The sequence below is a fragment of the Mus caroli genome, unplaced genomic scaffold (assembly GCF_978045245.1).
Source record: "Mus caroli unplaced genomic scaffold, Mus_caroli_1 scaffold_8, whole genome shotgun sequence".
In the NCBI taxonomy this organism is placed as follows: domain Eukaryota; kingdom Metazoa; phylum Chordata; class Mammalia; order Rodentia; family Muridae; genus Mus; species Mus caroli.
Window position 1 is genome coordinate 142,296,712 of NW_028227263.1, and position 10,486 is coordinate 142,307,197.

Here is a 10,486-nt window from a genome sequence, read left to right on the forward strand (position 1 = left end):
CTGTCCCTCCACACACTGGGAGCCTTTGTTTCCGGACCGACACTCTTCTGAACCCAGAAAGTGAGGGAATAGGCTGTCCCACCTGCCTGGAATATCTTTCACTTGTGGACTGTGTTTTTCCCTATTTCTTTATGGTATTTATTCCTTCACATTTAAAGGCCTCTGTCATCTCTATGAATTGTGTTTAAGGACATTTTCTTGTCTGTGTGTGAGTGTGCATATACGGGAGGGTTGGGTGTGTATTAGCCTACTGCCACTGGGTGTTCTTTCAGGCAACTTGGTGGGCAGGGCCTTGGGAGGCAAAGGCTTAGTTGATGTTCCTTGTGGCAGCAGACCTCCTGGAAAGCGTGCAGTCCTTGGGGTGGGAAATGGAGTACTCAGTGTAGGTTATTGCTCTGTCCTAAGCACTCAGCGGAGTGGGCAGAACAGGGCTTGGTGAGGAGAGGCTTACCTGGTGTCCCTTAGGATGGCAGCCCTCTGAGTCATCAGGCAGGGTTGTGGCTGCTACTATTTTTTAAAGGACAAAACAATGAAATGACTCCTAGGTCAATGTCTTGCTCAGCTTCCTCCTGCAGGAGATGGGAACGTATGCAGAAATCCACAACTGAACACTGCAGAGAAAGATCTGAAAATACTGAATCCTGAATGGATAAACACTTGCAAAAGAACATTTAGTTTTTCTAACAAGTCACATTGGTACACAAAGCACACTGAAGGGCAGGTCTCATGCCCAGCCAGCCGTGTGTGGCCAACACAAAATGAACTCACTGGTATATTTGAGGTCTGTGCTTATAATGGTTGTCTCTTACTTATATATTATAATGACCTATTATGTGCTTTTAGATGATTTCAGGGAATTCATAATGTATATGTATAAAAAAAATCACAGTACTACACACCTCACAAATATACACTTCTATTTCCAATGATTCTTGTATAATTAGCAAAAAGATTTTCATTGCTTTCTTCTTACATTTTTCCATTCTGTGTGACTACTTACATTATCGTGCCAAATGTCATTTCACTGTAAATTTCATTTTTTTAATTTTTGTGATTTAAATGCATTTATACATCAAATGTATTAGTAATGAGTACTTTGAGAATCATATAATACATAAAAATTTGTTCAACTTTCATATTCATATCCTTTCATACCCTAAATTATCATTAATAAATATTTAATACTATCCATAACTGAGGATTCTGCATCTAATGTTGAATCATAAATTGATTCAAAACATACAAAATATTCCTTGGGAGTTAAGCATAGTAAAAAAAACATAAAATATTAAAAATGAATCACCAAGAAATATATTCAAAGACCCTGATATGATACCACCTGACATAGTGAGAGAGTACTTAAAATGCATTATATTTCTCTATACACTATCTAACAATCAGTTTACTTAAAAAAGGTTATCAGCGTTTCTAGGGGAGGCATGATTTTTTAAAGTAAGTAGATTTTAAAATTTTCAAAATAGCAAAAACTCTTTGAAGTTAAGCATTGAGGAAATGTTCATTGTAAGCACAGTGAGAAAAATTATGAACAACATTTCCATGATGTTGGTAGAACATGATTTTAATATTTCCGACTGTTAATATTCAACAAAAAGAATAATTCTTAAGATGTATTTTGTTGTTATGTCTCCCTTTTCATTTCTGATTTTATAAGTTTGGATATTGTCTCTGTGCCCTAGGTTAGTCTGGTGTGATGGTTTGTATATTCTTGGACCAGGGAGTGGCACCATCTGGAGGTGTGACCTAGTTGGAATAGGTGTGACCTGGTTGGAGTAGGTGTGTCACTGTGGTGTGGGCATAAGATCCTCACCTTAGTTGCATGGAAGTTAGTTTCCACTAGAAACCTTTGGATGAAGATGTAGAACTCTCAGCTCTGCCTGCACCACGACAGCCTGGATACTGCCATGCTCCCACCTTGATGATAATGGACTGAACCTCTGAACCTGTAAGCCAGCCCCAATTAAATGTTGTTTTTTATGAGACCTGCCTTGGTCATGGTGTCTGTTCACAGCAGTAAAACCCTAACTAATACATCTGGCTAAGGGTTAATCAATCTTGTTGATTTTCTCAAAGAACCAGCTCCTGGTTTTGTTGATTCTGTGTATATTTCTCTTATTTATATTTGGTTCATGTCAGCCCCGAGTTTGATTATTTCCTACGGTCCACTCCTCTTTGGTGTATTTGCTTCTCTGTGTTCAAGAGCTTTCATGTGTGCTGTCAACCTGCTCATGGAAGCTCTCTTCAGTTTCTGTTTGGAGGCACACTTAGAGCTATGAGTTTTGCTCTTACCACTGCTTTCATTGTGTCCCATAAGTTTGGTATGATGTGTTTTCACTTTCATTAAATTCTAAAGAGCCTTTAATTTCTTTTCTTTATTTTCCTTCTCAGAATCCATGTGTATGTGTGCTTTCTGTTGTTTTTGTTGGAATTTAAGACCAGGCTTAGACTGAGATGATCTGATAGGGTTCATGAGATTATGTCAATGTTCTTGTATCTGTTGAAGCTTGTTTTGTGACCAGTTATATGGTCATTTGTGGAGAAGGTACCTTGAGGAAGAAGGTATATTCTTTTTCTTTGGATTAAATGTTCTATAAATATCTCTTAGATCCATTTGGTTCATAACTTCTGTTAGTTTCACGGTGTCTCTGTTTAGTTTCTGTTTCCATGATCTGTCCAATGCTGAGAGTGGGGTGTGGAATTCTCCCTATTATTATGTGGGGTGTGCTGTGTGCTTTCACTTTATAAAGTTTCTTTTATAAACGTGGGTGTTCTTGCAATTGGGGCGTAGATGTTCAGAATTGAGAGTTCATCTTGGTAGATTAATTCTTTAACCAGTATGAAATGTCATTCCTTATCTTTTTTGATAACTGTTGGTTGAAAGTTCATTTTATTCGATATCAGAGGGCTACTTCAGCTTGTTTTGGGGGACCATATTCTTGGAAAATTATTTTCCAACCTTTTACTCTGATGTAGTGTGTGCCTTGCATACTGTCCTGTATGCATCAAAATGCTGGGTCCTGTTTACATATCCAGTCTGTTAGTCTATGTCTCTTTACTGGGGAACTGAATCCATTGATGATAAGCGATATGAAAGAAAAATGATTGTTACTTCCTGTTGTTTTGTTGTTAGATATGGAGTTATGCTTATGTGGCTATCTTCTTTGGGGTTTGCTCAAAGAATATTTTCTTGCTTTTTCTAGGGTGTAGTTTCCCTCTTTCTATTGGTGTTTTTAATCTATTATGCTTTGTAGGAATAGATTTATGGAAAGATATTGTGTAAATTTGGTTTTGTCATGGAATATCTTGGTGTCTCCCTCTATGGTAATTGAGAGTTTTGCTGGGTATAGTGGCCTGGGCTGGCATTTGTGTTCTCTTAGGATCTGTATGACATCTGTCCAGGATCTATCTTCTACCTTTAGTAGTCTCTGGTGAGAAGTCTGGTGTAATCATGGTAAGTCTGCCTTTCTATGTTACTTGACCTTTTTCCCTTACTGCTTTTAACATTCTTTCTTTGTTTAGTGCACTTGCTGTTTTGATTATTATGTGATGGGAGGAATTTATATCCTGTTTCAGTCTATTTGGAGTTCTGTAGGCTTCTTCTATGTTCAAGGGCATCTCTTTCTTTAGGTTAGGGAAATTTTCTTCTATAGTTTTCTTGAAGATATTTATTTGCCCTTTAAGTTGGGAATCTCCACTCTCTTCTATACCTATTATCCTTAGGTTTCATCTCCTCATTGTATCCTGGATTTCCTGAACCTTTTTCGTTTTAAGAACTTTCTGCTTTGTTCATGTTATTGGATGGTTATGTCAATGTTTTCTATGGTATCTTCTGCACCTGATATACTCTCTTCTATCTCCTGTACTCTGTTGGTGATGCTTGAATCTATGACTCCTGATCTCGTTCCTAGGTTTTCTAACTCCAGGCTTGATCCCTTTGTGAATTCTTTGTTGTTTCTAGTGACATTTTTAGGTCTAGGGTGGTTTTGTTCATTTCCTTCACCTGTTTGGTTGTGTTTTGCTATAATTTTTATGGGATTTTCGGTTTCCTCTTTAAGGGCTTCTACCTGTTGACCTGCGTTCTCCTATATTTCTTTAATGAAGTTATTTATGTCCTTCTTAACATCCTCTATCACCTTCATGGGAAGTGATGTTAGATCAGAATCCTGCTTTTCCGTAGGATGATGTTTCCAGGACTTGCTATGGTGGGAGAACTGGATTCTGATGATGCCTACTAATCTTGGTTTCTGTTGCTTATGTTCTTACAATTGTCTCCCGCCATCTGATTATTTCTAATGCTATCTGCCCTCACTATATCTAACTGGAGCCTGTCCTTCCTATGATCCTGGGACAAGACACAATGCCCTAGGGGGTTCATATCCACCACCGAGTGTGATATCTCTGGCAGCTCTCTGCATCTGACACATCAGCACTATAGAAGATGAGAGTCAGTGATGAGAGACCATGTATGCCTCAAAGTCATCTGAGGCAAGTTCCTCACATGGAGATCATCTAACCAGGAGAGGGCAGCATTTCTTCCTGCCTATGGGGAGGATGGTGTGACTGACCTCACAGCACTGGTAAGTCTTACCAGTACAATGACATAACCAATCACTTACACTCAGGTCAAGAAAAACAGCTGACTCAATTGCAAGTCCACCAACTCCATAAGCTATGTCCTTCCCAATGCATTACACTGCTTCCCTTTATCTATTAGCACCTCTAAGGTTCTTCATTGGAATTATTTGCTCTTTCTGTTCTTTCTAAACTACATCTTTAAATTTATTTATTTTTTGTTTTTTATTTTTGATTTGGTTTGGGGATTTTGAGACAGTGTGTCACATGTATCTCTGGGTAGTATAGAACTCAATGTATCAAATAGGCTGGCTTTGAACTCACAGAGGTCTTGCCTTCCTCTGTCTCCCAGGTGCTGGTCTTAAAGGAGTAGCCACTACATCCATCTCTACACTGTTTTGAACACAGGCAACATAAATGATGCAGTTCACTCGTACATCTCCAGACCTAAGCACAGGGTCAGTCATCTTCTGGATCAAGGCACAAGCACCAAACCCATCAAACCCATCAAAGACTGTTCTCCAGGAGTTCCCCTATCTCTGTCTTTCTTACTTCATGTTGTTACTAGGGTAATAGTTCACAAATCTTGGCCAACATGAGTTGTATTTTGTCTCTATAACCTGGGACAAAAGTGTCAGACTTGTTTTGCTGACTCTTTCACCATTTCTTTAGTCCAAGATTATTTTCAAGCAGATGGATTTTCTTGACCAGTAAAAACTGAGTTCCAGTATAACCAAGAATGCAGCTGAGATTACTTGAGTCCTAGTTACCGCTAAGACAAAAGACTAAAGAGTGGGTCACTTCAAACCGAACCAATGTAAGATGCTACTCAGAGAAAACCAGGCTGGCCAAATATTGTACATTTTAACCAATAGAATTTGGCCACAGGATACCATTTTGTTTAATGATGCATGACATGCTCTTGGCACTTGAACTCTAATAAGGACTGTACAGGCACTTGGCAGTGCACATTCTATCAAGGGGTTTTGACAGCTAGAAAGCAAACAAAAGGACAATTTAAATTCCTAGCCAAATGGATGGACCTGGAGGGCATCATCTTGAGTGAAGTAACACAATCACAAAAGAACTCACACAATATGTATTCACTGATAAGTGGATATTAGCCCAAAACTTAGGATACCCAAGATTTAAGATACAATTTGCTAAACGCATGAAACTCAAGAAGAATGAAGACCAAAGTGTGGACACTGTGCACCTTCTCAGAATTGGGAACAAAACACCCAGGGAAGGAGTTACAGAGACAAAGTTCATAGTGGTGATGAAAGGATGGACCATTTAGAGACTGCCGTACCCAGGGATCCATCCCATAATCAACTTCTAAACGCTGACACCATTGCATACACTAGCAAGATTTTGCTGAAAGGACCCAAATATAGCTGTCTCTTGTGAGACGATGCCGGGGCCTAGCAAACACAGGAGTGGATGTTCACAGTCAGCTATTGGATGTATCACAGGGCTCCCAATGGAGAAGCTAGAGAAAGTACCCAAGGAGCTAAAGGGATCTGCAACCCTATTGTTGGAACAACATGATGTACTAATCAGAACCCCGGAGCTCTTGTCTCTAGCTGCATATGTATCAAAAGATGGCCTAGTCAGCCATCAATGGAAAGAGAGGCCCATTGGACTTGCAAACTTTATATGCCCCAATATAGGGGAATGCCAGGGCCAAAAGAATGGGAATGGGTGGATAGGGAAGTGGGGGGGCGCTATGGGGGACTTTTGGGATAGCATTGGAAACGTAATTGAGGAAAATATGTAATAAAAATATTAAAAAATAAATAAATAAAATAAAAAAAAAAGATCTAGATCAAAAAAAAAAAAGAAAAAAAAAAAAATGTAACATCACATCTACTCCGGCTGTCACTCAAATATCTACCAGCAATCTGACACCAAATCAATAGTATCATGGTTCATTGAAGTTGGATCAATGACTTCACGAAGTTTCAGAGCAGCAGCAGCACAATAGCAAACTTCATGTCTCCTGTCTATTATTGCAAAGGATGCAAGCACTGTCTGGCATCTCCGAGTGTCGAAGCCTTAGCACACTTCTGCCTGAAGACTCTGGGAATCATGGCATATGCCAGGACATATTCTCCCCATATCTTCCTTCTGTCCTGTCTCCTCCCCCCCCCCCAAAAAAAAAAAAAGAAAGAAAAACAGCTGGCCAGAAAAGAGACACCACAGTCATGTGACACACAGGACATGACAGTTCCCAAGGTTCATGAAATAGAGACTGGGTCAGAAATGGCACTTTACAATAGGATATAATGCAAAACTTGGGGTATGCCTCCACTGTGAGAGCTTTATTGTAAATATATTAATCATTAATTCTTGGAAGACAAACAGAGGCATAAAATGTTGTTAGCATTGTCCATCACATACTGTAGAGAACTTTTAGTTGTTGTTGTTTTGGGAAACAGTGGAATATACCCTGGGCTGATTCAAACTTACTGCATAATGACCTCTACTACTAAGTCCATGTGCTGGGGGATGAAATCCCACATATGAGCAACCACATCACATTCATGCAGAGCTGCATATAAAACCCAGGCCTCTGAGGAAACCAAGAAAGTACTTTAATAACTTTTCTCATTTGATAGAGGGCATGTATAGTCAGTCACATAATAAGCGTGTACATTTTCTAGGCTCAGTAACAAAAGGGGAAAATACAAAGTAACCTCTATCTCATTACACTGTGAGATAAACAGGACACATGTTACTCCTGGGCCCATCCTTCAAAGTGATGCTGACTTGAAGATTTCCCTCAAAAAACACATTCTTAGCACAGGATCATTAATACAAACGTGGAGGCTGAAAAATCCTAAGACCTAGAGATGACAGATGACTACAGGAAGACTCTTCTCTGAGCATGCTGAAAGCTTGCAGAGATGAGCTCACAGAGTGTGATAGTATCTAAAGCCCCATAAACGCCCAATACAGACTAAACCCAGCATGGGGGTGAAAAATGAGAGATCCCACCCTTAGGTGGTGAGCTATTGGAACCTGAGAGCTCCTGCAAAGAGAGAGTCAGTTTTCACTAAGGGTGTGGCCAGTTATATAAGGACAGCACAAACTGGACTGAATGGATGAAGGGAAGAGCAGATAGTTAGGAGTAAAGGAAGGGCGATGGATGGGGAAAAAGCTTGGGAGAGAGTTGAATCAAACCACACGGCTTAATATTTTAAACAACTGATTGCTAATTGAGGAAGAGAGAGAGAGCTGGTATTCCAGCAAAGATTGATAGCAGATACAAAGTTAAATTTCAGTGAGATTTGGAGTAATGCACTTGGTACACCAGAAGGAAAAATGGCTGTCTGAGGACCAAAAAACAAACAAACAAAAAACAACAACAACAACAAAAAATCAAGCGATTGGCAAAAGATACTGTCATGAAGATTGACTCACAAATAGGGAAGGGGCCCAGTGGTTAAGAGCACTGATTGCTCTTGCAGAGGGCCTGAGTTCTAACCCAAGCACCTGTATTGTGATTCACAATAAGTTGAGACCCAGGGAATCCAGTGATCTCTTCTGAGCAAAACATATACAAGGCAACCACATGATACACACACACACACACACACACACACACACACACACACGAAAGCTAAATACTCATACCCATAAATTAAATAGATCTAAAATGAAATTTTTAAAACAAAAACACCCAAACAAAACATGCCAGTCAGACATTCAGGAAGAGACACATAACAAGATAATTCAGACCACTCTAACCACTTTGACATTAAACAGAATATCTAGGCAGAATATCAATAAGGCATCAGCAGCCACCACAAGCACAACTTCAGACCAAGTGCGACATTATGCAAAAAGCCTACAAGACGCAAAGATCCCACAATAATCCCCAGTAGAGGCCACTGCAGGTCACTGGACAGGTTTCTGGAAAAGAAATAAACTCAGCTGGGAAGTGATGGCAGACACCTTTAATCCTAGCACTTGAGAAGCAGAGGCTGGTGGATTTCTGAGTTCGAGGCCAACCTGATCTACAAAGTGAGTTCCAGGACAGCCAGGGCTATACAGAGAAACCCTGTCTCCCAAACCTCCCCACCCCCAAAAGAGAAGAAGAAGGAAAAGTTAGAAGAAAAAGAAGGAGAAGAAGAAGGAGAAGGAGAAGGAGAAGGAGGAGGAGGAGGAGGAGGAGGAGGAGGAGGAGGAGGAGGCGAAGAAGGAGAAGGAGAAGGAGAAGGAGAAGGAGAAGGAGAAGGAGAAGGAGAAGGAGAAGGAGAAGGAGAAGGAGAAGGAGAAGGAGAAGGAGAAGGAGAAGGAGAAGGAGAAGGAGAAGGAGAAGAAGAAGAAGAAGAAGAAGAAGAAGAAGAAGAAGAAGAAGAAGAAGAAGAAGAAGAAGAAGAAGAAGAAGAAGAAGAAGAAGAAGAAGAAGAAGAAGAAGAAGAAGAAAAGAAGAAGAAGAAGCTGCTCACATCAAGAAGAACCTTAGCCAGGAAGAGAAAATTAAATACACAAGTTTATCAAATGAAAGGGGGAAATAAGAACTCTCATGGGATTGAACAGCATATTTCCAAAAACCAGAAGTTCATGGGAAGAAACAAAAATACATTCAGGTTAGTAAGGAAGGTAAGCTGGTGGAAAAGGTAAAGAAAAAGGAAGATGTGGGGATAAAGACTCAATCAACACACAGTATACACAGGAATGGAATTCATATAGACTTAAAATTGTAAACACAAGAGTCAGTGTGGTGGCCCATATCTCTCATCCCTGCACTTTTGAATCATAGGGAGGAGATCTCTATGAAGGCCAGTTTAGACTGGTCTACACAACCAGACCCAAGTCAACCAGGACTACATAGCCGGGGACTGTCTCTATACAACCACAAAAATAAATAAACCCATCAACATAGGGAAAAAGAAAATAGAGAAAAAATTAAAACACCAAACATTGAAACCTACAGAGTAAATTTGGCTTCTAGCTCACAGGTAGAGTATGTGCTTAGAAAACTGGAGGCTGTTTCATCAATCCCTAATGAAAAATAAACAGGAAAAATGTAATTTTCCTGAGCTCTTTCTTTTGAACTGTTGACCGTGCAGATAAAAACATGTAAATATTTGGCGAGACATTTAGGACAAGTGAGTCATTTTTGAGGCTGAATTCAGAGACATCACTGAGGAAGTCAAGACTGAGACCCAGGACCAAGAAGTCATGTCATCAAAACTCTAGCAGCTGCCGATACTTCCCACCAGCAGATGGAGAAAGATAAAACCCTGGATGACTACAACATCCAAAAAGATCAACCCTGCAGTTGGTGCTGGGCCTGTGTGGTGGCATCCTCCACTAACCCCAAAGCTAGCTTCTCAAGTTTACAACTGCAACACAATGATACAGTGGGGCTCACAAATACTGCACATGCCTGCACCGCTGTGTGTTGAACTGCAACAAGACCCAAGGCAACCATTTTACCAAAAGCAATCTACAGATTCAATGCAGTCCCATCAAAATTCCAACTCGATTCTTCATAGAGTTAGAAAGGGCAATTCTCAGATTCATTTGGAATAACAAAAAAAAAAAAAAAAAAAAACACAGGATAGTAAAAACGACTCTTGACAATAAAAGAATTTCTTTGGAAATCACCATCCCAGACCTCAATCTATACTATAAAGGAATAGTGATAAAAAACAGCATGGAATTCATACAGATACAGACAGGTACATCAATGAGGTAAAATTGAAGACCCAGAAATGAACCCACACACCTATGGTTACTTGATCTTTGACAAAGGAACTAAAACCATCCAGGGGAAAAAAGACAGCATTTTCAACAAAGGGTACTGGTTCAACTCACAGTCTGCATGTAGAAGAATGCAAACCAATCCATTTTTATCTCCTTGTACAAAACTCAAGTCCAA